Below are 27850 nucleotides of genomic sequence, written 5' to 3'. Positions count from 1 at the left end.
CATGCTCAAACCAAAATAGATTTGAAGATACGTTATTTCTATAACAATGCTAATTGCATAACCTGTTTATGTGGAAGCTACTTGACTAGTGTAAGTTAAAGACTAGTAACACTTATCCTAGGATGCTACAGTTGGAGGGTATCTTAAATACCATCCAGCCAGGCCAACTCCATCATTTATCAGAGAAGTGATTTGCCCAGATTGGTGAAGTGGCTTTTCAAAACTCATATGGTTAGTACATGGTAGAACCATGTTTCAAACCTAGGTGTCCTTAATACCCAGTGATTTCCCCAGGTTAATTTTCCATGTTAGTTTTATAGGAGTAAAGAAGGAGTGAAAGTCCAGGGGGAGCTCTCTGTAGGCAGGGAAGAGTATCCCAGGCTCAAATCATTAATCATGGCTCGAAAAGTCACGCCATCTGGGCTGGACAAGCAGGTAGAAAGTCAGGCTTAGTGCCAGGAAGGCAAGGAAAGAGGATCCTAGCTGGAGAGAGAATTGAAAATGGAGGAAAACAAGACCAACTGAAATAGTTTAGCAGAGAAGGAGCCAGGCTAATATGGAGTAGGACTTGAAAACCTTAGAAAAAAAATTATTCAGGCTATGAAACCACCAATTCCAACTTAAATTTTACACTGAGAAAAGCTGCATCCAGGATCATGTTGCATACTCGTAAGTTGCAAGCCTCTTCTGAGTAATCTGCTGATTGCTCACCTGCTAGTCAAGGAGTTCTTCAACCTCCAGACACGGACACACGCACATTGTTGATGACTATTGACTGAGAAGTAAAGTGAGAGAAAATAGCACAGAGAAGTCCCCTCACCCCACTCAAAAGTGGGCGGTGACAATGTAGGAGAAGAAAAGGGATAAAAACTCTGATAAAATTATAAGCAGTATTCCAGGAGGAACAGCAAGTCGGTGTCATGCTACAGCAGATGCAAAGAAGAGTAAGTAAATGTGTTCTTGCCCCCTTTACTTTGCTCTCTCCTCTCTCCTTGACTGTGTTCCCGTGACTTTCTTTATTCGGGTTCTTTACAAGAAGGGAATATATAATACAGCAAGTTAATTTGGCAGGTACCTTTTCTGGGAAAAAGAATCAGGAGAGAAATATTCCTCTGACCAGATGTTGGAAGTCAATTTGACCCATTTTTCTTCTCCTGTACATTTTCCCCCTTGTTCTTCTTCCCTGGTCAGCCAAAGTAAACAGAATGTGGATGTTAAAGATCTATGTGAGGCAGGGTTTTAAAGAGATCCATTTATTATACACCATAAAAGCAACTGGGAAGCGGAGGAGTAAGGGCTCAAATGCACGACCTCAGCAGCTGTGAGTTTCCACGTCTTGCAACTTTCCCTAACAAAAGAAGAGGTGCAGGGGCCCTCACCCCTTCTTGACCCTGTTGCTGAGTTGCTGAATTCACCTGCCGTCTTCACTGACCTATGAATGACCCAAACCCTCAACTGCAGAGCACAGAGAGAGGCTCCAAACAGATAGATGGGATAATGTACGTAAAGCACTGAGCACAGGGCCTGGCATGTAGTAAACCCTGGGTGAATGTTCACTGCTGTTGGAGCCATTCTTAGCATTCTTCTGTCCTCCTCCTGCTCTTCCTCTTGCCCCTGCTCCTCCTCATCCTTATCATCCTCTCCAACCGCCAATCTGGTTTCTAGGTTACATTTTGTGTTCCAATTTTGATATCAAAGGGGAATCAACGTTAAATCCTATTCTAGTCTTTCAAACATTTCTAGGGCCTTCGATGAGTAAGTAGAATGAGTTTGGGCAGCAGCTGAGGGTTTCACAGATCTAGAGTTCTTTTTCTCTCTTTCTCTCTGTCCCTCTTTCTCTCTGTCTCTGTCTCTGTCTCTATCTCTATCTCTCTAAGTTAACTTATTTTCTGGGAAGATAGAGCATACTGAATATTCTGAACCAGCATATAACTATATGAAATCACAAATATTTTAATGATAAATGTTCACCCTTGTGGTATATATAATTGAAAAATCATTTATTGTTTTAGTGACCAATTTTCATAAAAGTATGAATTACCTTGCACTTAATATCTTTTTATATTATTATAACATTTTTAACATTATGCAAATAGTACACAACTGCATTCTCCATTGCTTCTTGCATTCCCTTTCTCTCTTGCTGTAGTATATCTTCTTGCAATTTTTTCAGAAGTCTATGAATGGTTAAACTTTCCACATTTTTTCCCGAAAATATGTTTCTTTTATTCTACCCCTTGAATGATAGCTTAGCTAGGTATAGAATTCTAGCTTTTATAAGTTAGGAATTGCATTTGGCTGCGGGAACAGCAATTTGATCAATGAGGCTGGTGTGAGAGGCTTGACAAAATAAAGATATTTTTTTCATGTAGTAAGAAACTAGAGATTAGAAGTCTTAAGCTGTTGCAGTTGCTGAGAGAAGTCAACAAAAATTCCTTCTACCTTACTATCTGCAACCCTCACCATGTGGTTTTAGTTCTCATTGCCACAAATGGTTCATATATCTATATTCATTAAGCCTATGTTCCAGGCAGGAAGAAGGGGATGGGATAAGGACAAGGCAACAGGCACGAGTCAGCCAAGTCTGTTTCTTTTTGTTAGGAAAACAAGTTTCCAGGGACCAGTACCCAGATAATTTTCTGCTTATATTTCTGTGTCACATGGCCAATTCTAGTTGCAAGGAAATTTGGGGAAGTGAATATTTTTAAGTGGGTACATTGCTGGTCTAAGTAATATTGGAATTTTGTTAGTTAGCAAGAAGTGAGACTAAAATAGATATTATGTGGAAAACTAGCAGTGTTTGCCAGATAGATTCGTAATTATTTCCTTTCTGTACAAGAGTTTGCCCCATATATTTCTTCCACCTAGTACTTTGCTGGTGAGAACTCTGATGCTGGTCTTTAAGCCCTCTCCTAATCGCGCTATTGATTCTGTAGTCTTTGTCCAAATTCTTCCATTTGCTGACGTTATTGCTTCTCTTTCATAATGTCGGCTATCATCAAACATTGGGGGATCCTCACTTGAGCACCTATTTCTGTAGCCGAGATTCCCAGTCAGTCTGTTGGCTGCCTCTGTTGCGCTGCTGCTTGACTTGAGCTTCCAGGGTAATTTAGGGAGCGGCGGGGCCTGCTGTAGCACAGGGCACCTCAGCATTTAATCTTCCATATGGTGCAACCCTGTACTTTCTGGGAGTTGCAAGCCAGCCGAGGCTCTGCCAATTCTCTCTTTCCCAAGATCTCACAATCACTTCTCTTTTCTGAGTCAGATACATCTGCTCCTGTTGCTTGTAGAGTAGGGAGCACAAAATGCAGGGATAAACCCAGCTGGCCCTTCCTCCTGAGGCATCACAACTAATCACTCTCCTGGTGGTTCTTGGTCACATTCTTCTCCCAGCTTCTACCACCGCCAGGCAGGGAGCTGGTTTGGTTTCTCTCCCACCTGTATGTTGCAGCATCCTCCTATGCTTGGCCTGGCCTCCAGCCTCCCTCCCTGGCTGATGTTCCCTCTGCGGTTGTCCACTTGTATTCTTTTAGGATTTCTCATAGTTTCTTGTTCCCTGATAACTTTCTCTCTTCTTTAATGCACATGCATTTACTTCCATGCATTTGAAGTGAGAAGAGTGCATCTACAGTTCATGCTTTTTCCAGCTTAAAAACTAAAGCCTTTTTCAAATATATTAGGAAACACATTTATATCTATCCTTTCATGAGATTATCTCTGTTGTCCTATAAAGGTTGTGCAATTATTATAAGACCTGATCACAGATGAGGAAACAGGGAGAGTCGGGTTAATTGTGATAATCCCCTAAGTCTAAGAAATACTTTTTTATTTGCAAAGCATTTTCTGTTTTTATAATTTCACTTTCTGTATGTCCCTCTGATTGTAGTTTTACTCTTGAAGTTTATTTGTTATTGCATCATTAAGGAAATTTGAAAGGCAGAGAATCAGTTCATTCTTTTCTGAGTGATACAGCTTAGGCACCTAATTAGCACTCTAAACTATATAGTATACCAGGTCGAGTCTGTCTTGCACCCTTCTTTTGGGCCTGGTGTTCTTGTTTTAAGATGGATAGTTCTGCCTTGATCTCTCCAGTGCTCTGTAAACCTTCTAAACTTCTCCGTCCTGTGTTTTCAGTCCCTCACTCTCCAACCTGGAAAAAGGCCAGAAAAGTAAGTAGCCTTTGGGTTTGGCCCTTGGAATCAGAGCTATAATCACATAAAATCATGTCCCAAATAGTCAAGGTAGGGAGAGGCAGAAGCCAATCTAATCCTGTCCTTTCGAAAGTTCAAAGGAAGAAATCCAGGGAAACTAATAACTGTTGTTAATCCCGAGGAACAAAAGTGGTGTTAGAAAATTAGAATTAGAGCCAAAAGTAAAAATCGAGCAGGATAGGAATTAGCAAAGAGCAAAAAAGAGAAAAAGAAATAGGGGAAAGAGATGGAGAAGGGGAAGAGGAAGAAGATGAAGGATGAGGAGAAAAAGGGTAGAAAGAGGAGGAAGTGGAGGAGGAGAACAAGAACACCACCACCACTGAGTAAGGACCCTAAGTAATCTTCTCAAATTGGATTAAAGCACTTGAGGCTCAAATGTTCTGGGTGCTGATAATCTGGTCCACGGGTGGGTAACGTGGTGTAAAGACACAGGTTATGGGAAGCACCCCTCCCCTTTTCTGTCAGGCCCTCTCTCTCCATCAGACAAAATTAGCTACTCTGATGAATTTAAGAGAGGGTCAATATGCTATCCTCTTCAATGTGGTATATTTAGAGCTAATTTTGGGTCCTAAACAACTTACTAACAAAATTTTGGGGGGCTTTAGAAGAATGCTAGAATAAGTCATTTGGAAGATGTGATGGATAACAGCCTGTGTTCTTTGGAAATTTGGAATTATCTTATTGTCCAAGATGAACCTTGCCAACAACAACAGTAATTATTTTCAACCACTCTAGGCCCCCCACAACTGAGTGAAGATGCGGTGTGTTTATGCCGATAGTGAATTAATGGAAGATATACCCACTTGGCTATAAATACCTCTTTCAATGTAGGGCAGCCAATGTCAGATGTAATAATGATGAGTGGGAAGAGAAATATTAGCCCTTCAGGAGCTTTGATACTCCTATGAAGTAGATATTGATAGGCAGAGTTGATCGTCTCAGTTCCACTCTTAGAACTGTTTTATCTTAATGATTACAGACAAAATCCTAATGAACCTGAGGGCTGGAAGACTAAACGTAACATGCTGTGTTCCTAGTATATTTTCCACTAATAATGTCCTAATTGTAAATCTTGTCCTCTCTCCTGGTATATGTGACTCTTTTTGTTTCTACGAGATCCAGCAAGAAAGTTTACCTCCTAAGAGCTTGCTTTTGTAGCTCCCAGGATCTAGATATTCCCGAGGTATACTGAGCTGCAAAGCTAGCAAATAGAAATTGAGATGACGGAAGCAAACTCCAAAGTAGAAAACTCTGTTCTCTGGATCCCTGCAAACTCTCCCAGCTGTGATGCAGAGATGCCTATTATGCACATTTCTCCAGTAAACTCCCTCAGGTGTATGCTAGCACCATGAGATTTGTTATGAAATGATCCCATTTTTCCTTTGGGTTCCGGAGAAGAGAGCCTGAAATGACCCAAGGGATAGACCAACGGTCCCAGGAAGAAGGTTTAGAGGGACTGAGGTGGCTCCAAGCTTACTTAAATTTCCTCTCCTTCACAAAAATGTATCTGACTACTCAGCTGAGGATGCTTTTCCAGTTCTCTGAATTCCTAAAACCCTTAGAATCTATTGCACATTCTGATTTTTAGTTTATATTCCTAAGCACCGATTTCTGGTTGCTGTTGGTTTAGAACCTTGTCTCTTCCCAGGGGATCCTCTTTGCAGCTCAGGGATGATGGCTCCTGGCTTTCAGGGCCACAGAGTCCCCAGAACACTGGACACAGGGACTTAGTGAATACTGATTCGCTTGACCTCAGAGAAATGATCTAATTATTGTCCTCAAGCCAACAAGTTTTTATTTAAAAACAATAGAGCCATTTTTAATGTCCACAGACTACTAACCAAAAAGAATTTGACAGAAATCCAAGCAGGAGAGATTCCTTCAGTCAGGTCCAGCATATACAGAGATTTCTGCAGCTGTGGATGGTACAAATAGGAATGCCTTCTTCCACTGTGACTAACGGGATATTAACTAAAAGTTTCTCAGGGGGTGGGAGACTGCTCCCTGCCTCTGCTCGATACAGACCCACCTAAATCACAGGGTAGTAGTGTGAAGTGGCCAAGAAAATGCTTAGAGAATAAATGCAGGGGCCAGCCCTGTGGCGTAGTGGTTAAATTCGCGCACTTCACTTCGTTGGCCTGGGGTTCCCCAGTGCAGATCCCAGGAGCAGACCTACAGACCACTCATAAGGCCATGCTGTGGCAGTGTGCCACATACAAAATAGAGGAAGATTGGCACAGATGTTAGCTCAGAGACAATCTTCCTCACCAAAAAAAGAAAATCAATCCAGCAGAAGGAAATTTTTTTGTACAGTAACATTATTGAGATTGCTTTACAATAAAATGAATGTACAATAAAATGTACCCACTTAAAGTGGATTCCATATGTTTAATAAGTTTGGACAAATGTATGCATTCGTGTACCCAACAACTCAATTAAGATATAGAATGTTTTCAATGCTCCAAAAGGTCCCCGTTGTTCTTTTTCTGTCAATTCCAGCCCGTCCCCTACTCCCAGCTCCAGGCAACAAATGAGGTGCTTTCTGTCACAATAAGTTAGTCTGCTTTTTCTAGATTTTCATATGAATTGAATCATACAGTAAGTGCTTTTTTTTTTGTGAGGCTTCTTTCACTCAGGACAGTGTTTCTGAGATCCATCCATCTACTTGTATGTATTAGTAGCTTGTTTCTTTTCATAGCTGAGTAGTATACTATTGTATGCATGTCCCACATTTTGTTTATCTGTTCACAGTTCATGAGCATTTGAGTGGTTTAGATCTTGTCTTTTAGGAATAATGTCATCATGAACATTTCTGTTCAAGTCTTTCTTTCATTTCCCTTGGATAAATACCTGGGAATACAATTTCCAGGTGCTAGGTAAGTATATTTATAACTTTGTGAGACGCTACCAAACTGTTTTCCAGAGTGGTTGAATCCATCTCCACTGTCAATGTATGAGCATTCCACTCGCTCCACATCCCTGCCAACATTTGGTATTGCCAAATTAAAATCGTGTTTTAATTTTAGCTGTTCTAGTGGGTTTGTTGTGGTATCTCACTGTGATTTTAATTTTCATTTAGTGGTGACAAATAATGTTGAGCATCTTTCATGTATTTGTTGGCCATTCATTTATCTTATTTTTTGAATTCTCTCTTCAAGTTTTTGCCCATTTTTAAGTTTGATTGTTTGTCTTGCTATTATCGTATTGTACAAGTACTTTGTATATTCTGGGTACAGGTTCTTCATCAGGTATAGGTATTGCAGATATTGTCTCTCAATCTCTTCCTTGCCTTCTCATTTTCTTAATGAAATTTTTTAATTTCTTATTTACTTTTTCTTTCATGGTTGGTGCCTTTTGTATCCTAAGAAATCTTTCCTTATTCCAAAGTCACAAAGATATTCACTGATGTGTTCTTTTAGATTGGTGATAAGCAAACTTTTTCTATAGAGGGCCAGATAATCAATGTTTCTGGCTTTAAAAGTCAAATGGTCTCTGTTGCAACCACTCAATTCTGCCATTGTAGCACAAAAGCATCCATTAAGAATACATAAATAAATGGGCATGGCCAGATTTGGCCAGTGGACTACAGTTTGCCAACTCTGCTTTAGAAGATTTATAGATTTAACTTTTATATTTGGGTCTGTGATCCACTTGCAATTAATTTTGGTGTTTGATGTGAGCCAAGGATTGAAATGGTGATTATCAATTTTTACATTTTACCATGTGTATATCCAGACATGCCAGCAGCATTTCTTGAAATGACTATCTTTTCCATTAAAAGAATCACACACCATGATCAAGTTGGATTTATCCCTGGGATGCAAGGATGGTTCAACATATGCAAATCAATAAATGTGATACATCACATTAACAGGATAAAGAATCTAAATCATACGATAATCTCAATAGATGCAGAAAAATCATTTGACAAAATTCAACATACTTTCATGATAAAAACTCTCAACAAATTGGGTATAGAATGAAGGTACCTCAACATAATAAAGGCTGTGTATGACAAGCCCACAGCTAACATCATACTCAATGGTGAAAAGCTGAAAGCTTTACCTCTAAGGTCAGGAACAAGACAAAGATGGCCACTCTTACCATTTCTATTCAACACAGTACTGGAAGTCCTAGCTAGAGCGATTAAGCAAGAAAAAGAAATAGAAGGTTTCTAAATCATAAAATGAGAAGTAAAATTGTCTCTGTTTGCAAATGATATGATTTTATATACAGTAAACTGTAAAGACACCACCAAAAAGTGTTAGAACTAATAAGCAACAAAGTTGCAAGATACAAAATCAACATACAAAAATCGGTTGTGTTTCTGTATATGAACAACGAACTATCTGAAAGAAAAAGTAATAAAACAATTTCGTTTACAATAACATTGAAAACAATAAAATACTTAGGAAAAAACTTAACCAAGGAAATGAAAGAACTGTACACTGAAGACTACAAAACTTTGATGAAAGAAATTGAAGAAGATAGAAAAAAATAGAAAGACACTCCATGCTCATTGATTGGAAGAATTAATATTGTTAAAGTGTCCATATTATCCCAAGTGATCTACAGATTCAATGGGTAATCTCTATCAAAATTCCATTGGCATTTTTCACAGGAATAGAAAAAACAATTAAAAAATTCCTATGGAACCACAGAAAACCCTGACTAGCCAAAGCAATATTGAGAAAGAAGAACAAAGCTATAGGTATCATACTTCTGATTTCAAACTATACTGCAAAGCTATAGTAAACAAAACAGTATGGTACTGGCATTAAAACAGACACACAGAAAAATGGAACAGAATAGAGAGCCCAGATATAAACCCAAGCATATATTGTCAACCAATCTTTGACAAGGGTACCAAAAACAAATAGGGTGGAAAGGATAGGCTCGTCAATAAGTGGTGTCAAGAAAACTGGACAGCCACATGCAAAAGAACAAAAGTGGAACCCTATCTTACACCATACACAAAAATCAACTCCAAATGGATTAAAGACTTGGATTTAAGACTTGAAATGGTAAAACTCCTAAAAAAAACCATAGGAGTTAAGCCCCTTGACTTTGGTTTTGGCAATGATTTTTTTGGACTTGACACCAAAAGCAAAGGCAGCAAAAACAAAAATAAAAAATGGAACTACATCAAACTTAAAAGCTTCTGCAGAGCAAAGAAAACAATCAACAAAATGAAAAGGCAACCTATGGAATGGGAGAAAGTATTTGCAAACTATGTGTCTGATAAAGAGTTACTATTCAAGGTTAAAATAATGGACAACAAAAGAATGAACATACACACACAGTTACTATTCAAAATATTTATAAATGTGTACAACTCAATAGCAAAAAAAATAAATACACTGATTTAAAAAAGTGGACAAAAGACCTTATATAAGAAATGTATACAACTCGATAGCAAAAAATAAACAAATAACTTGATTAAAAATGGACAAAGGACCTGAATAAACAGATTCCAAAGAAGACAAACGGCCAACAGGTACATGAAAAGGTGCTCAACATCACAAATCACCAGAGAAATGCAAATCAAAACCATAATGAGATATCACCTCATGCCTGTTAGGATGGCTTTTACCAAAAAAGTAGGAGATAATAAGTGTTAGTGTGGATGTGGAGAAAAGGGAACTCTTGTACATTGCTGGTAGAAAGTAAATTGGTACAGCTATTATGAAAAACAGTATGGTGGTTCCTGAAAAAATTGAAAATAAAACTACCATATAATCCAACAATCCCACTTCTGGGTATATATCTAAAGGAAATGAAATCAGTATCTCAAAGAGATATGTGCACTCCCATGTTCACTGCAGCATTATTCACAATAGCCAAGATATGGAAACAACTTTAGTGTCCATCAATGGGTGAACAGGTAAAGAAACATGGAGTAAATATATATTTATCTATATGATGGAATTTCAGCCATGAGAAAGAAGGACATCCTCTCATCTGCAACAACATAGATGAACCTAGAGGACCTTATGCTAAGTGAAATTAGCCAGACAGAGAATGACAAATTCTATACGTTATCACTCATACATGGAATCTTAAAAAAAAAAAAAAAAAAGTCAAACTCATAGAAACAGAGAGTAGAATGGTGGTTACCAGGACTGGGAGGGTAGGGAAGATGGGGCAATGGTTGTCAAAGGCTATAAAGCTTCAGTTATAAGATGAATAAGTTCTGAGGATCTACTACACAGCATGGTGACTGTAGTTAATAATACTGTGCTGTGTACTTGAAATTTGCTAAGAGAGTAAATCTTAAGTGTTCTCACCACACGCACACAAATGGTAACTATGTGAGGTGATAGGTGTGTTAATTAATCTGATTGTGGCAATCATTTCAGAAGGCATACATATGTGAAATCATCAAAATTGTACACTTGAAATCCATACAATTTTATTTGTCAATTATACATTAATAAAGCTGAAAATAGATGAATTTAAAAATAAACTTTAAAAACAGACTATCCTTTCTCCATTGAATGACATTGGCACCTCTTTAAAAATCAATTAACCATATAAGGGTGAATGTATTTCTGGGCTTTCTATTCTGTTCCATTGATATGCACATCTAGTTTTACTCCAGTACCAGAGTGTCCTGATTACTGTAGCTTTACAGTAATTCTTAAAATCTGGTAGTGTATGTTCTTCAACTTTGTTCTCTTTTTTTTTGTTTTCAAAATTGCTTTGGCTTTCAGAGGTCCTTTGTTTTTATAACATGAATATTAGAATCAGTTTGCCTATTGGGATTTTGATTGGAATTGCATTGAATCTATTGACCAATATGAGAATTGTCATTTTAACAATATTAAATCTTCCAATTCATGAACATTGTATACATCCCCATTTGTTTAGGTTTTGTTTACTCCCTCTCAGGTTTGTTTCATAGTATTTAGTCTACAGGGCTTAAGCATATTTTGTTAAATTTTTCTCCAGGTATTTCATGTTTTGGATAATATTATAATGGTATTTTTTCATTTAAATTTCCAGTTGTTTCGTCCAATGGCTATTATATAGAAATAAATTTTATATTTTTAAATATTGAGTTTGTATTCTGTGAACATACTAAACTCACTTTTTAATTCTAATAGCTCTTTTTGGTGGATTCCTTAGGATATTTCATATGCTCAGTCATGTTTTCTATGAATTAGAACAGTTTACCACTTCCTTTTCACCCTTTCAACTTTTTTTCTCTTGTCTTACAGCACTGGCTAGGATTTTCATCATATCGTTGAATAGGAATGGTGAGAGTGGACATTCTTATCTTGTTCCTAATCTTAGGTGGAAAGCATTCAGTTTTTCTGTAAAGTATTGTCAACTCTAGGTTTTTCATAGATGTCTTTTATCGGGTTTAGAAGTGTATTTTTATTCCTAGTTTGCTGAGAGATTTTACTCTTTTTAATGAAGAATTGTTGTTTTGTTAAATCAATCTTGCAGATCTATTGAGATGATAACATGGTTTAAAATCTTTTCATTTGGTAAATTATGTCAAGTGACTTTCAAATGTTAAATCAGTGTCACATTCCTAGGGTAAACCCCACATAGTCATGGCATAATGTCCTTTTTATATATTGGTAGATTCCAGTTACTAATATTCTTAAAGGATTTTTACATTTACAAGGGATATTAGTCCATAGTTTTCTTTTTTTTCCATAATGTCTGTTTTTGGCATTAGGGTTATTTGGAATTCATGAAATGAGTTTTGAAATATTTCCTCCTCTTCTATTTTCTCAATAATTTTCTGTTGGATTGGTATTATTTCACCCTTAAATTGTTCCATAGATTCCACCAGTAAAACCTGGAGTTTACTTTGTGGGAAACCTGTAACTATGAAGTTGATTTATTTAATAGATATAAGGACATTCAAATGTTTCTGTTTATTTTTTTTATCAGTTTTGGTAATTTGTACTTTTCAAGGAATTTTTCCATTATGTCTTGGTCAGGGCTTAGCAAGCTTTTTCTGTAAAGAGACAGATATTCTATATTTTCAGCTTTATGGAGCATACAGTCTCTGTTGCAGTCAATCAATTCTGCCACTGTACCTGAAAGCAACCATAGATGCGGGATGAACAAATGGTTATGGCTGTGTGCCAATAAAACTTTATTTACTAAAACAGGTGGCAGGCCAGATTAGGCCCATTGCCATAGTTTGTCAAACAAGATCAAATTTTAGCAAGAGTTGTTTGTAACATTCCCTCATTATTCCTTGAATGCCTAATATCTGGAGTGATGTTCCCTCTTTATTCATATTTGTAATTGTCTTTTTATATTAATGAGCCAAGCTAGTGATTTATCAATTTTATTAATTTTTTTCACAAAGAACTGTCCTTAGGTTTCATCAATTTTCTCTGCTTTTGTTTTTTATTTCACGAATATCTGCTCTTATCTTTATTATTTTATTTGCTCTGGGTTTAATTTGCTCTTCTTTTTCTAGTGTATTAAGGTGAAGCTTCAGTCATTGATCTTAATTCTTTTAATATCAGCATTTGAAGCTTCAAGTCTTCCTGTAAACACTGATTAGTTTCATCCTACAATTTTTTTGTAGTGTGCTTTTATTTCAATTTATTTAAAAATATTTTTTATCTTCCCTTGTAATTTTGTCTTTGAATTACGAATTGTTTAGAAGTTTGTTTAATTTCCAAATATTTGGAGAATATTTTAGATACCTTTCTGATATAGATTCCTAATTTATTTCCAATGTGGTCAAGAATGTTCTCTCTACCATCTTAATCCTTTTAATATTATTGAGACATTTTATAGCCCAGCATTTGGTCAATGTTCCACATGCACTTGAAAAAAATAGATATTCTGCTGTCTGCGGGTGGAGTGTGCTATAAATATCATTAGATCAAGTCAGTTGGCAATGTTGTTCATGTCTTCTATATCCTTACAGATTTTTTGTCTACTTTTTCTATCTGTTATAGAACAAGGAGAGCAAAACCTCTAACTATACTTACCAATTGGCCTATTTTTTTTCAGTTCTATGAGAATTTGCTACATATATTCAAAGTTCTATCATTGGATACATATACAGTTATGATGATTGTCTTCTTAAAGAATTTTTTATCATAATGAAATGTCACTCTTTATCCTTGATAATAGTCCTTGTTTTGAGGTTCACTTTATCTAAGGTTGATATATCCACTCTAGCTGTCTCATGATTATTTGCATTGTCTACCATTTTCTATCATTTTACATTTATTCAATTTTAAAGTGGAATTCTCATAGACAGAATATAGTTGGGCCTTGCTTTTTAATCTAGGCTAACAATCTCTGCCTTTTAACTTGAATACTTTATGCCATTTTCATTTAATGTAAGATAGATCTAGCCAGGTTTAAATCTACTATATTGTTACATATTTTCTATTTATTTTATTTTTTTAATGTCTCTTCTTTTCCTGCCTTTCTTTGAATCAATTGAGTATTTTTTAGCATTCTATTACATTTCCACTATTGGCTTTTTAGCTGTTTTATTTTTTTGTAATTCATTTGTACAACTTTATTCTCAGTCTATCCTGAGATAATAATATATCATTTCATGTAATATCTAAGAAATTTATAACTGTGTACTGTGTACTGTCATCCCTGTGCTATCATTTTCATACACTTTACTTCTACATATCTTATAAACCTTACAATACATTGGCTTTTTTTTTTTTCTTTAATTTTTACTTTAGCCAATCAATTGTCTTTTTGAATGGTAGGCCAGCTTTTTATTCCCAGGATAAACTCCACCTGGTCATAATATACAATGCTTTTTATATTTTGCTAGATTCAAATTTGCTAAAACAGTAAATATATCATTAGAAATCTTTTTAAGTAAAATAGCATACTTGAGCAGACTATAATGACAGAGAATAAGAAGGGGTCCTATAACAAATTAGGTCATCAGGATATTCCTCTCGGAGGAGACACTATATAAGCTGCAACTTACAAGATAAGAAGGAAGCAGTTATGAATAACTTCATTCCAACCCTATCATTCAGCAATTCTGTAACACTAATGGAACTGGAAAAGAGTCTATTGAACATTAGGCCCAACCTCTTATTTTACAAGTGAGTGAATTGCTTTAAGTTTCCCAGTGACCTGTCTGTAAAGTTGGGACCAGTTCACTAGTCTCCCAACTTTAAGTCAAATGATAGATTTATTATACATGTGCTCTTATCACAAGAGCCACTTTCAGCTTGCATTGTCGGTGGTCATTTAAGAAGGATATCGCACTAATGTTTGCCATGGTCTGGATCAGTTTGCCTCCACACTTCAGAGATGACTTTGCATTGGTCAGAATTTTAAAAATGTTACAAAGTAGTGCCTGATAGAAGGGACATCTTAGATCTTAGGGAGAGAAGACTAGCTCCAGCAGATTGTTTGTTTTCCCTCTTCTTTTTAAAATTGAATTATAATTTACTTGCAGTGAAAAGCACAGATCTTCAGTGAACAGTTTGATCACTGTTATGGACTGAATGTTTGTGTCCTCCCAAAATTTGTATATTGAAATCCTAACTCCCAAGGTGATGATATTCGAAGGTGGGGCCTTTGGGAGATAAAGCCATGAGGGTGGAGCCCTCATGGATGGGTTTAGTACCCTCATAAGAAGAGACATGAGACAGCTTGCTTCCTCTCTCTGCTCTCTGCCATGTGAAAACATAGCAAGAAGATGGCGAACTACAAATCAAAAAGCAGGCTCTCACCAGAATCGAATCTGTTGGTTCCTTGATGCTGGACTTCTCCATCACCAGCACTTTGAGAAATCACTTTGTCTTGTTGAAACCACCCAGTCTATGGTAATTTGTTACAGCAGCCCAAACTGACTAAGAGAATCAGTTTTGACAAATGTGTACATTCATGTAACTCATGGTCCTATCTATATGTACATTCCAGAAAATTCCCTCATGCTCCTTCCCAGTCAATTCTCTCTCTCCAGAAGTAACAATTTTTCTGATTTCTGTCAATGTTAACTTATTTCTTATGTCCTAGTACTTCTTATAAAGGGGATCAGGCAGTAAGTACTCTTTCGTGTCTGGCATCATTCACTCAGCATGTTTTTGAGATTCATCCATGTTGTTACATGAATTGGTACATCATTCCTCTTTATTGCTGACTAATATTTCATTGTAAGACCAGACCACAGCTTGTTCACCCATTCTCATGTTGATGGACACCTGTACTGTTTCTAGTTTTTCTTGTTGATGATATTGTTATTTGAGTAAAACTGCTATGAACATTCTTTCATAAAGCTTTTTTTGACATCTGGTTTTTTTTCCTGGATAAACATCTAGAGGTAGAATTGCAGGGTCACAAATAGATGCATGATTATATTTGTTAAAAACTGTCAACAATTTTCCAAAGTAGTCATACCATTTTACACACTCATTGGCAATGTAAGAGAGTTCCAGTAGCTCCACATCCTCACCAACATTAGGAGTTGTCAGCCTTTTTTCATTTTAGCCATTCTAGAGGTGGGTACTCGTATTTCACTGTGGATTTAATTTGCCTTCTCCTGATGATTTATAATATTGAACACATTTTCATGTGTTTATTTGACTTTGTATAGCTTCTTTTGTGAAATGTCTGTTCAAATCTTTGCCCATCTTTCTGAAAGTAGGATTTTGTCTTTTGGTTATTGAGCTGTAGGAGTTCTTTTTATATTTGGAATACTAGTCTCTTCTCAGGTGTATGTCTGGCAAATTTCCAGGAGTTTTAGACTTGCTCCAGAGTGGAATCAGCCTCAAAAATAGCTTGGGGGCCAGCTAGAATAACTGCTCCCTCGGACATTCCCATCTTTACCATGACATTCTCTTTAGGGCTCTGCTTCTTAGTGCAAGCGAAGCAAAGCAGGGCTGTCCTGCGAATGCCTGCCAGGATGCCTCAGGTGTCTCGCTGTTGTTGGAGTGTAAGAGGATTCTAGTGGGAAAGCAAAGAGGACATTACAAAGGACCTGACTCCATGAGAAGGTACAGTTGTTACTGTCTCAACTCCCTTGCTCCAAAGCTTGTCTCACAAACTTGGTACTCACACGCGTTTACCACCTTCCCTCCCTGTATTATTGCTCCTAGAGAAGTTGCCACATCACACCACCCTGTCATCACGGACCACTTGTTTCTCCTTGCTTGACCTTGAACCAGTTTTTTCCCTCAGAATAACCCTATCAGGTTAGAACTTTCAGAGGGAATTTTCAAAAGGAAATTTAAAAGGACATTCAAAAACTTAAAAGCAAATGTTCTCAATGTGAGGAAGACCCTTCTCTAGACTGACTTCAAGATCCCTACGTTGGGCTTTTCCAACCTCTCCTCCCTTTGGAGAAACTCTACAAGTTCAGAGCTGGGGATGTTCTCTGGCTTCTGACTCCTTCTCCTTTCCCTCTTGGCAGCTGGCCTGCACATGATGAAGTTAGCTTCCTTCACTCTTACTTCTAGCGTCAGCTTTCATACATCGTAGCATGAGCTCTGGGCATCTATAATTTGGCCGTAAGAACAAGATGCTGAATATAAATGTGCCTTCAGAAACCCAGCTGCCTGACCATCCTCTCCCACTCAAACACTGATCCACAGGCTTCCTCCTTCTGCCTAAAGTTTTCAATTGCCCAGACAATTAAGAAGATATTTATTAAAGAGGTCTGCAGTGTCTAGATTCAAGTTGTTGTTTTCTAAACAGCGGCTACTAAATGAGCAGCTGTGCTTGCTTGGCTCTGATTGCTCCACACATTTCCTATTCTATTCATTAAGGGGGGAGTCATGTGTTCATTAGCTGAAGCACACTCCCTGAAGTGTGTTCGTATTATTAGTCTCATCTGACAGAAAAGGAAGCTGACGGTTGAAGTGAAGGAGCATCAGAAAATGCCTCCTCTTTGCACCATACTCTACACTTTTGCTTGCATCATCTCATTTGGTTTTCACAGAGACCCTAATTGCTGGTTGAGTTACTTGCCATTGCCTCTACTGCAGCAGAAGAGACAAAAAAGGTTTGGGGCTAAGCAATACACCCAAGGTCCCATGGATGGTCAGCTGTGGAGCATAAAGCAGAATGCTGGCCTCCTGCTGCCTGGCTCAGCCCTTTCTCCACCCCCACATGCTCTTCAATTATAGTGAGTCAGTGGGATGGCAAGACGGGAACAGAGTTTGGACAGAAGACAAGGAGGCACTGACATCAGCAGACTGAAAGGAAGCCAAATCAAGGACACGTCCTAATTGCCCAGAAGAGGATGAGGACTATGCCGAAGGTCCTTCCTGACTGCAGGCACGTCTCTCGCTGCCGAGGCACAGCTCCCAGGCCCAGAGCTTCTCCAGCCTGAGCAAATCAGGAGCTGGCATCTCTGGCTCAGGCTCTCCATTCACTGATGGCCTAGAAACTTCTGCAGGAAAGCTTCTCCTCTATACTTTAATATCCCCCCTCCTGCTTCTCCTCTCCTTTCTGCCTATTGAGAAGACCTAGTGGAGCTCATCGTGAGAACTCACTAGAATGCAAAATGGCTTCACACAAACTGTTCCCTTGGAGAAAGGAATGCCTCTCCTGTTGCTTTCATACTGACCTAGGTTTTCATCCAGGGGCTGGTGCCCTTTGCTCAAGAGAAGAGAAGAAAGAGCTGGATTTTTTTTCTAATGCATTTTCAAGCACTTAGAGAAAACTATTTCTCTAGAGGGGAAAAGGGTGATTATTAGTAGGAAGAAAGAAGTGACAGAGGAGCAAGTTCACGCATGTCCTGCAGGAACTGGTGCGGTATTTCCCCTTTTTGCTCCAGTGAAAAGAAAATGCCAAGGATGGCTCCAAGGTCAGCAGCTCACAGTTCCCTCCTCCCCTACTGTGAATAAAATGTTTTGCAGTTCTACTTGTTTTTGGATCTTAGGCAAAAAGGAAAATTGACATTTAAAACTGACATGCAAGGAGTAACATTTTGGGAGAGGCCCAATTGATATTACAGTTTCAAAATTAAGAGACAAACAGCAAGGGAATCCCAGTAGTAACAAAAATATTCCTCTTCTGCAGATTAAAACAAGAAACAAAAAATTGCTCAAGCTCTTTAAGGCCAAATGACTTGCCCAAGGCTGAAAGTTTGCAAGTATAGTAGCTAGAGTTTGGAATTAATTATATCTGGCTTCCCAGACTATAGTCTTTGGTGAAAGTTTAGATTTTTAGTGCTGTAATAAAAATGCTCATTACTCTAGCATGACAATGTCAGAGGACTGGTGTCCTGGACTGAGGCTCATATGGCTACTCCACCTCAATGGGGTCACCATATGTTTCAAACATTGAGGATTTAGAAACTCAAGTACATCCATTCATCCAATGATGGCAAAGCACTGGTGAGTTGATTTGTAATCACCAAATTTATAAAAGCTTGTTTTTCATGCCAGTATACTGACTGCTCAGTTTTAGCAGGGTGACTTCTCCTTCCTGAGCATTTTTAGATCAATTCCTCAGAAAGATTAATTTAGCACTTGGAGGTAGCTAGGATTGGAACAAATAGAAGTAGAAGATGGGAAAATGGCCTGGAATAAAAGTAGTAAGTACAAGAACTAGGATAATTGAACTGGAAATAGAAAAGAGATATTGATACTAGACAGACCCTGCAGATTAGCAATCCACCTGCCTTGGCAGCTTTCTGACCTTAGTGGGAGAAAGAGGAGTCAAAGATTTTTGAGGGTTTTAGCTTGATGAAGAAAAGACAGGTGGTTCCATTTTAAGGAAGTAACTAATTAGAGCATGACACGCATTTAGATGTGAACATGGGAACTTTAAAGTTCAAGTAAGTCCAACAGAAGAAACTGATTTAGCACCTAAAATTGCAGGATTAATTAGGATAAAAAATATTTTTTAGGGTTTTCAGGGAGCACTGCAAATTCAACTGGGTTGAAATTGTATTGAGGGCAGGAATTATGACTATTAGTTATTTGTATCCCTCTATAGCATCTCCCCCTCCTACTGTCTAGCCTTGGTGCCAAGCCCATTCTCAGCTCCCTAGATTTTGCTGTGACTTCATGTCCTAGAATTTTAACAAGCTTTGGTTGATTGACATAGTAAAGCATATTTACTGTTGTCCCTTTTTTCTCAGCACTAGGAAAGCATTCCCTGTCATTTAGGAATGTTGTCTTTCTTTTGGGAGAGTGTCTTTCTACTCAGTTTAGATATTGAGTGTTTCTACAGGGTCCACCTATAGGTTTTTCTCTACCACTTGTGGTCAAGAAGAGAAACCCTAGAGGAGAAGGATGCAGCCCGCTGATATACTTGGTTGGTGTTCCTGGAGCTATAACTTTAGGCACAGCTGGGAGACGAAAAGAGTTCTAAACACTGTGGGAAGGGGAGATGACTCCTTTCCCACACTGGAGCTTCCAAATAACCTGGAAACGTCCATAAGCCAGGCATCTTGCCACAGATAGTATGAGTCAGGTTCCCTGAGGCTCTAGACTGCATGTCCAAAAGCCTTGTTTGGCCCATTCTCCTCTCTAATCCACTTGAGATTCCCAAGAGCAAAATCTCACCACGGTGGAAAACAACACGGACTGAGTAGGTGCTCCTAGCTTAAGGAGAACTATGAAGTCTTTCTCATGACCACAATTTTAGAAGACCATCACCTAGTTAGAGATGCTCCCAGGACCTCTAAATCTATTATTCTTTGTCCTTGTAGAAAGATTATTGTCATACTTAATATAATTATTATATCTTATTAATAGTAGTTATCTAATAATAGTAATTGTTCACACATTATATCCCAGGCTCTATGCTGTGTACTGTACAGTCATCATCAAATTTAGCCTTCACAGCACTTTTTCATAGTTATTTTTATTAGGTATTTTTTAATCTCCATTTTGTTGACTATTTTGTAACCCTAGACTTTCAGAAGGGACAGCTATTTAGAGGCCATCCATGCTAGATTCAGTCATGAACTTGGCTGTCCATGTTTTCTAAGAATAGGCCTATCTGATTTCCACTTTTTCTAGCCTCCTTAAACCTACCTATGAGTTACATCTTGTATTCTTTATCTCTTGGCATGTCTGCCACAATCTTCATTGCCTCAACTGCCAAATGACACCTAATCCTGCATGCTGAAGCTTATGAGATTCTGAGAGTCCTTTTTGTCCACGCAAAAAAAATATAACTCATTTATGTCCATTAATCTCATGCACTATGTACCAGAAAGCACTTATTTATTCTAAAGTTATCCAAACAGCTAATAAGCACCCCCTTTTGCCCTACCGGGACATCACTGTTGAGTTCTTGGGATATCTTGCATATTCTGCTCATCAATCTATATCTTAAAAGGGTCAGTAATAATCTAGCCACTCAACAAATAGCAAATGATGGCATTGAAAAATGTACTGTGTGAAAGTGCTCAAAATCTGGATTCAGAACCTCTTCCAGATTTTTTATTCTATTAAATAAGGTAAGAAAACAGAATTTGAAATTTCACATCACAAATGTTTGCTTAGAGCAATCTGTGAATCTCTTAGCACATGTGGAGTTGGCTGTTCTAGATCATGAGTTTAATAGGATCCGGGTAGACTTTTACCTGCAAAAGATTGCCCATAGGCAGCTGGGTCTTGGTTTATGTAACATGAGTCAGTAACCTGTGCAGAGTGACTAATTGGCAGTTGGTATGAACAGCCTCCTGCCTCCACTGTGGGCACCATTGTGGGAATTCTCAAGATGGAATGCAAAGAACACCTACGTGAGCATGAACTAAGTACCTTCCCTTGCATGTCAACACAGAAGAGGCTGTTGTGTCGTGCTTCAGGCATCAGCTCTTCACCTGTGCTGAGGTGAACGTGACGTAGTCTATACAGAAGTCAAAATATAAGGATGTACACCTGAAATGTACATAATGTTTTAAATCAATGTGACTTTAATTTTTTAAAAAAAGAATGCTATGACTCTTTTTATGTTGGTTCTGGCATACTTCAGTTGAATAAATATGAAGTCCTATTGCAGATTATATATTCTCTGCTTAGAAATGGCAACAGAGTACACTAAAGGCAAAACACCATGGCTAAATTTGTGTTCTAAAGCCCTGTGACCCACAAGAAGGAGAACGGCCAACCACCCAGGGCTAATTTTCCAAGAGGCATTATCTCTACTTTGTCACAGATCCTGAGGGTTGGGAGCAACATTGAGAGTGTCCAGCTTTGTGGAAAAACTAGTCCCCATCTTGAAACAAGATCCACTCATGCTTAGCTTATTTACATCTGAATTTTATTTTTTCAAGAAGCCAGAATTAAACCACTTTTAAGAGCATTATTCAAATATTTTTCAATCTATGGTGGTTTCTGTGTTTTTCATCTCCACTTTGCCCGTTTTTTCCACTGCAGAACAAAGACAGACTTGAAGGGAGACAGATGGGGCAAACATGTGGAAGGTGGGGGCCTCTTTAAATGACAGCTCTGGGGAAGGACAAAAATGGGCTCTCCTCATTATGTTTGTGGAACATTAAATATGAAGAAATCAAGCTGCTTCAGAACTAAGACGCTTATGGTAGCTCATATTGCATTGGGAGAAAATGTTAACATTAATAGGTTACATAAGCAAAGTGTCCAAGATCAACACATTCAAGGCCAGTATAAATACTAGCATATACGTTCAGATATGCGATTACACCATCCGCATGAACACACAGGAAAAGAAAATTCCAATTTGCATGGCTGTGAGGTTTCTTTTGGTTGCCAGCAATTTTGAGAGTGTATTGAAATTTTCAAATTAACTGGGGACATTTTACTCAATTTTCTCTCTCAATGCTTTTGTGTCACTTTTTCTTCAAGGTCTGTGCATTTTACTGATTGAAATGCTCAAACGTTTATTCATTTACTCATTTCAAAGGAACAGATCATCATTATAAATTTTTTTTTGAAGAATAGTGTCAGAGCTTTCTAATGTTCCTTTCTGTCTCTTCTCTCCATATACTTTCCCTCTTCATTGCCCTTCACTCCCTTTATCCCCATCCTCGCCCCCCAGGCCATTTCCTATTACTTCTGTGGAAAACTTTTTCAACAGCTGGTCTCAAAAAGGATCCCTCCTTAATCCTAAAACATTCTATGGAGAATCAGCTCCCTAAAGTTATAGAGGAAAATTCTCTGTGCATGCCTGGGTCTGGGACAGGGTGCAAGAAAAGAGGAAATGCTGGTATATAATCTTAAAATTTGAGTGGTGTTCAGTAGCTCCATACCATCTGAGCTAGCTGCAAATGGTAAACAAGCCCAGCTTGTAACTTAATGATCCTCGTGTTTGTGTGTCTGTGAATGTATCAAGAGCTCTCAAAGAAAAAACTGCATAATCATAAATAAAAGACAGCAGTGAATCACAGGCGGTCACACAGAGACAGGACTTGATTCTCCCAATCTACCAGCGTAGGTATTAACACACGTTCTCCACCCTTTCGACGTGCGGGGCAGCATGAAACCCACTCTAGCTGCAGCAGCATGGGGAGAGAGGTTTGAGGGTCTTCATTACTATTTTCTGCCGTGCAAAAATCATCTGCTTTACTTGGAAATGATTTCAAAACCAGGTTCATGTGGTGCCTGCTAGACTACAATAAACAAATAAATTAGCTGCTGTGATATGGAAATGTACATGATTCAGCGTACTTAAAAACTGTTAACTGTGAACTTATTAATTGAAAACCGCAGGACAATAATCAGCATGTCTTTCAGTGGAAAAATGAACCTCTTGTTAAAGTGAATTTGTAAGGCAATAAAGATGTATTTTTCAAATCAACCTGTGCCTCAAGCCACTTGATGTGATATTTTTAACTTTATCTTTGGACAGCTTGTGCTTTGTTTGTGCACTACACGTTGATTTGTTTCCCAAAAAGGTATAGTATACTCTATATCCCCACATGGGTTTTTTTCACTGCTCCATGCAGGTTATATTCATTCCAGTCAATCTTGTTTTTCTGCCTCCTGTCTAGAGAACTTTAATTAAAATGGTCTGCTAAAGCTTGAATCTCTTAAAGGGAGCGTTTGGCATCCTAAACTCCGTTTTCATCACAGAACTCCCAAGGAACAGACGCATTCCCCCTCAAACATATGTTCCAAAGGGAATGTTTGTCTAGAAGCTCCTAGGTTGCACTGAAGACTGAAACATAAAAAAAACTCTGAGAGGAAAATGACAATGATTTTTATATCCAGGCAATTAATCAGGCAAATTTCTGAGGTTTGGCCAGTTAGAACTGGCCAACCCACAATCCATTATCGTCCTCATTTGATCTCAGGAAGAGATCAGTATAACATGACGCTGTCTGTTCACTGTACCAACCGACAGATCCCATGGCTTCTTGGAGCTCGTCTTCTAAAACTGTCACGCTGAAGCCAGTGCTGCTGTTGGACATGGTGATGGTGTCTACAGTCTCCCTTGAGAACAAGGGTCCTGAACGGTACTATTATGTAATGACAAAAAACATGAAATCTGGCTTAGGCTATTTAGACAAAATTTCAGTTTTAAGATTTTTAAAATGTCTTTGTTTTATCATGTTACTTTACCAACGCTACTGTTTCCTGTAAGTATCATGTGGAAATCTTCCCCTTAATTCTTAATCTTTTTTGCTGTATTTTTCTTTTTTGCTTAATTTATCATGAGCTGCCCATGAAGTGGAAAAGCCATCCATTGCTCTTGATATCTTCCTTCCCACAGAATTAATCCGGAGAGCTGTGAGAGTTTCAGGGGGGCCTTGTGCCATGAGCCTCAGCTCTCTCTTGGGACAGAGCAGGACATTTCCTCCACCTGTAGTGCTCCCATTAGCTGGAGCTTCTGGCTTCAACAGTGACTCACCATGAGTGGCAACGTTCAGGGTTGAGAATCAAACCACTAATGAAGAAGTTATTAATGAAAGACACAAGTCATATGCATGTTTCATTAGGGCCTTGAATATCGCATGCCACTATCATATACTCAACCCATCAAATACAGTGCTTTTAAATATTCTGCTGATCTTAAATATGCCTCTAAAACTGACCCATTAAAACAACCAAAACTCCATATGAGTTGAGCATTACAAATATCTAACTCTTTGGTGTGCTCATTCTTGCTTTCCCTTTCTGTAGAAAACCTTAACAAAAATGTATTCTCATATTGTAAGACTCAATAGATTTGGAAAGTTGTGAATCAGATGTCAGTCACATATTTTTTTTTTAAAAGATGACTCAACTTCTTTGACATTACTTCCACTGGGGAGGTGGGAGTAGGTCTTCTTCCCTTGAATCTGGGCGGGCTTATAATTGCTTCAACCAATAGAGTAAAATGATGCTTCATGACTTCTGACACTAGGTCGGAAAAGGCTATGCAGTTTCTACCCTGGTTCTCTTGTAACATTCTCTCTCCAGATGCTGCTTCTTGGACTCAGCCTCATGCTGTGAGAAGTCTGAGCTACATGGAGGTGCCACACGTCAGTGCTCAGGGGACAGCCCCAGCTGAGCCCATGTGCCAGACGTGTGAGTGAGGAAGCCTCCAGATGATTTCAACCCCCAGCTTTTTGAGTCACCGGGGGCCACTCACATCTTCCCAGCTGAGGCCCCAAACACCTCAGAGCAGAGACAAGCCACCCTGCTGTGCCCTGTCCAAACTCCTGAGCCATCATCAGTGAGCATCAATAAAATGGTTGTTGTGTGGGGTCACTACATTTACAGATAACTGGAACATAGGAAATAATAGACTATGAGTAAGGTGAATATAGAACAAAAATAAAGATAGCTTAGTACATTCCAGCCAAATCATTTGAAAGGGAAAAGATACTCAAATCAATTGTCACATCCTGGACGGCAGACTCGGTGACTTCAAGGAAGACGTAGAAGCTGGCTTTATTTGTTCTGCAGCTCATACAAGGTTTAGAAGGATAGGAAAACGCAGGATCATGGAACCAGCTCAATAAGTTCTGACAGACTGATATGATGAACCAAATCTCACAAGATGAAATATAGCAGAGATAAATGTAAAATTTTCCATCGGTGTTAATAAATAACTCGAACAATGTGGTATGGGAAGGTGTGACTTAGTAACAGCAAAAAGATAAAAGGTTTGTATGTTGAGAGTAAGCTTCATATGAGTGAAGAGCACAAGGAAGTTGCCCTGGAAAATAAAGTGGTATGAGACCACATTAACAGGAAGTGAGTAATCAGAATAAGGAATTCAATAGGGCCCTGGATGTTCCTCCTCTGCTCTCTGGAATCTGGGAGCTCTGGGAGTTCGTTCTGGTCATTTCTCTTGAAGACCAACTGAATCGTGCACCATAGTATCAAGGGTAGTTCTGAAAACATGTCTCATGGAGGATGGATGGAGAACCTGGGTTGGTTCTCTTGGCAAAGAGAAGGTACATGGGTTTCATAATAATTATCTTCAATTTTATGGAGGCAAGTAAAGTGGCAGAGGATGAGAATCCTTCTGTACAGCCCCAAGGATGGACCCATGACCACTATGAGTGGAAACTCTAGGGAGCTACATTTTATCAATATAAATAAGACCTTTACCTAGTCAAAGTCATCCAGAGCCAGAACTAAGTGCCGGAAGTGGTTGTGAGTATCTCAAAATAAAAAGTACTTGGCAGAGATGGCGTAGAAAGGATTAAAGAATCAAATATCTTTAATGGTCATGTAATGGTTTCTGATCCTTTTGAAGATTGTTTACAGTTCAACTTGTTTGAATAAAATGTCATTTATTCACTCATTTGTCCATTTATTCAGCAAATAATTATTAAGTGCCTATGAGCTAGGTACTGTACCAGGCCATACAGGGGAGAGAAGAACGACTAAAACTTCAACACCACCCTGCAGAATATCATGGTATGGTAAATGGCTTGAGGCAAATATTGGAGTTAAAGCAGAAAAGGAAAAACCTGCAAAGAAGGTGAGTCAAACTGCTTTTAATCACATGTAGAGTGCAGTGCAAAGATACTGAAGTATTTCACTGCTGCATTTTAATGGCATGCTGAGACAGACACTGCTACACAGTATAAATATGATTCTCACGTCACCAGCTTATTTGCATCAGCTTCAGGCTCAATGTTTGGGTTCTGTTTGAGAAATATATGAAATCTATGTTGACATTTTGTTTTAGAAGCACTCATTCAGGGTTCCCTAATTCCCAAATTTTCTGATTTTGATCTCCAGAAAAAGAGACCTTAGCAATAGGAGGTAGTAATGAATTGGAAGGTTATTTATTATGGTTAAGGAGAAGTGAATAGAAAAGTAGGACAGTCCCCAGATGTTCAAACCAAATACAAATATTGCAATATTTACCACTACATTAATAATGTGCCATTAATTGTAACTATTCCCTTAATGATGATTATATTGGCTTGCCCACGAGAACTCTCAGTATCGTATAAATTTAAGGAGCTTATTTAAGGTTAGTTTAGTTTCAAACATACTGTCTGCTCTCTTATTGCTGCAATGAAATCTCATCCCGTGCTCAGGAGAGCAGACTATTGGGTGCACTGACAGCTGGCATCAGGGCTCTTCCTTGGCCAGCTGTCAGAGGTGGCTCTCCCTTGGAGGCGGCATGCATATGGAAGTGACACATATGTGCTGCTCCTCGTAGTGCAGCAGCCCAGACAGGCAGAACCGTGAGTCGGCAGCCCTGGTTTTCCAGTGCCACCAGCTGCTGGACACTTAGCACCTTAGATCTTCATCAGAAAGGAGCACAAAGACAGAGAGGAATCTAGGACCACCGTGGCTGTTGGTTGAGAAATTTTAGGGTTATTTAGTTCCACTTCTCATCCATATAGTAATGTGAAATAATCTAAACGTGGCTGAAAGGTGGCCATTCAGACCAGAGGGAGATCACTACTGTGGGAGACTCCTTATTCTTTTTATGAACAAGTTTCCCATACATTGAAATAATAGCCTGTGTCAGTCCTAGCCCTGCCCTCCACAGTCTGTAGAACATATGGAAAGTAGCTAGTACGTCCACCCCTCCACCTCCAGTCCTCTCCATTCAGGCTCAACGACTCAGTCCTTTGATCGTTTCTTATAAGGCCTGATTTCTATCTTCTCACCCTCCCGTTGCACAATGGAGCACTTCCTAGTTTGTGAGAATGTTCCTCTTCATGTGGTTTCTGGACTTCGATACAATGCTACAGCCAAGTTAACCTCTTCAGGGAACTGTGCAGCCAGTATTTCCTTAAATTGGGCACATCCCTCCTAGATTTGACATATTTATCTTCTACATCTTCATTCCATGCCCATTCCAAGGGCAAGTCCAGCTCCTTACGGGGCGAAGACAGACACACTGGAAAAGACCTTCCTCTGCATAGACATGGATGCATTGTTCAAACTGCATAGTTCCACCTAATTTTATTATCTAAAACATTGTTTATTTATCTTCTTCCTAAACATCTCATTCATACATTAATTCAACAAATATTAACTGAGCACCTATTTTGTGTCGAGCAGTGTGCTACACTTTGTTAAATTCCCTGCTGAAACTGACTTACATCAAGACTGTGGCCCATTCCCCCTCCAAGGGGAGACGAGCTAGGTTTCATGTGAATGACATCCTGCTGCCCCTTGCGCATCCTCCTTCTTCTCAAAGTGCTCACAAACCCTCGCATAAGTCATCTATTTCAGGGATTGCTGCAGATCTGTGTTAGTCTTACCAAACTGGAGTGGTCATCAGCTCCCTTTCTCTGCTCTCTGGAAAGCAGGGTGTTC

At 38.6% G+C, this 27850-nt stretch overlaps 1 long non-coding RNA gene across 1 annotated transcript; it reads left to right on the top strand.

The window, feature by feature from the left end:
• Positions 1–857: 857 nt before the first annotated feature.
• LOC138921360 (uncharacterized) lies at positions 858–25861 on the top strand. The gene is made up of 3 exons (XR_011433869.1): positions 858–944; positions 16031–16180; positions 24530–25861. It is a non-coding gene; the product is annotated as an uncharacterized lncRNA (long non-coding RNA).
• The last annotated feature ends 1989 nt before the right edge of the window (positions 25862–27850 follow it).

This window comes from Equus caballus, chromosome 29, assembly GCF_041296265.1.
Source record: "Equus caballus isolate H_3958 breed thoroughbred chromosome 29, TB-T2T, whole genome shotgun sequence".
NCBI lineage: Eukaryota > Metazoa > Chordata > Mammalia > Perissodactyla > Equidae > Equus > Equus caballus.
This window is presented reverse-complemented; position numbering and strand designations above follow the sequence as displayed.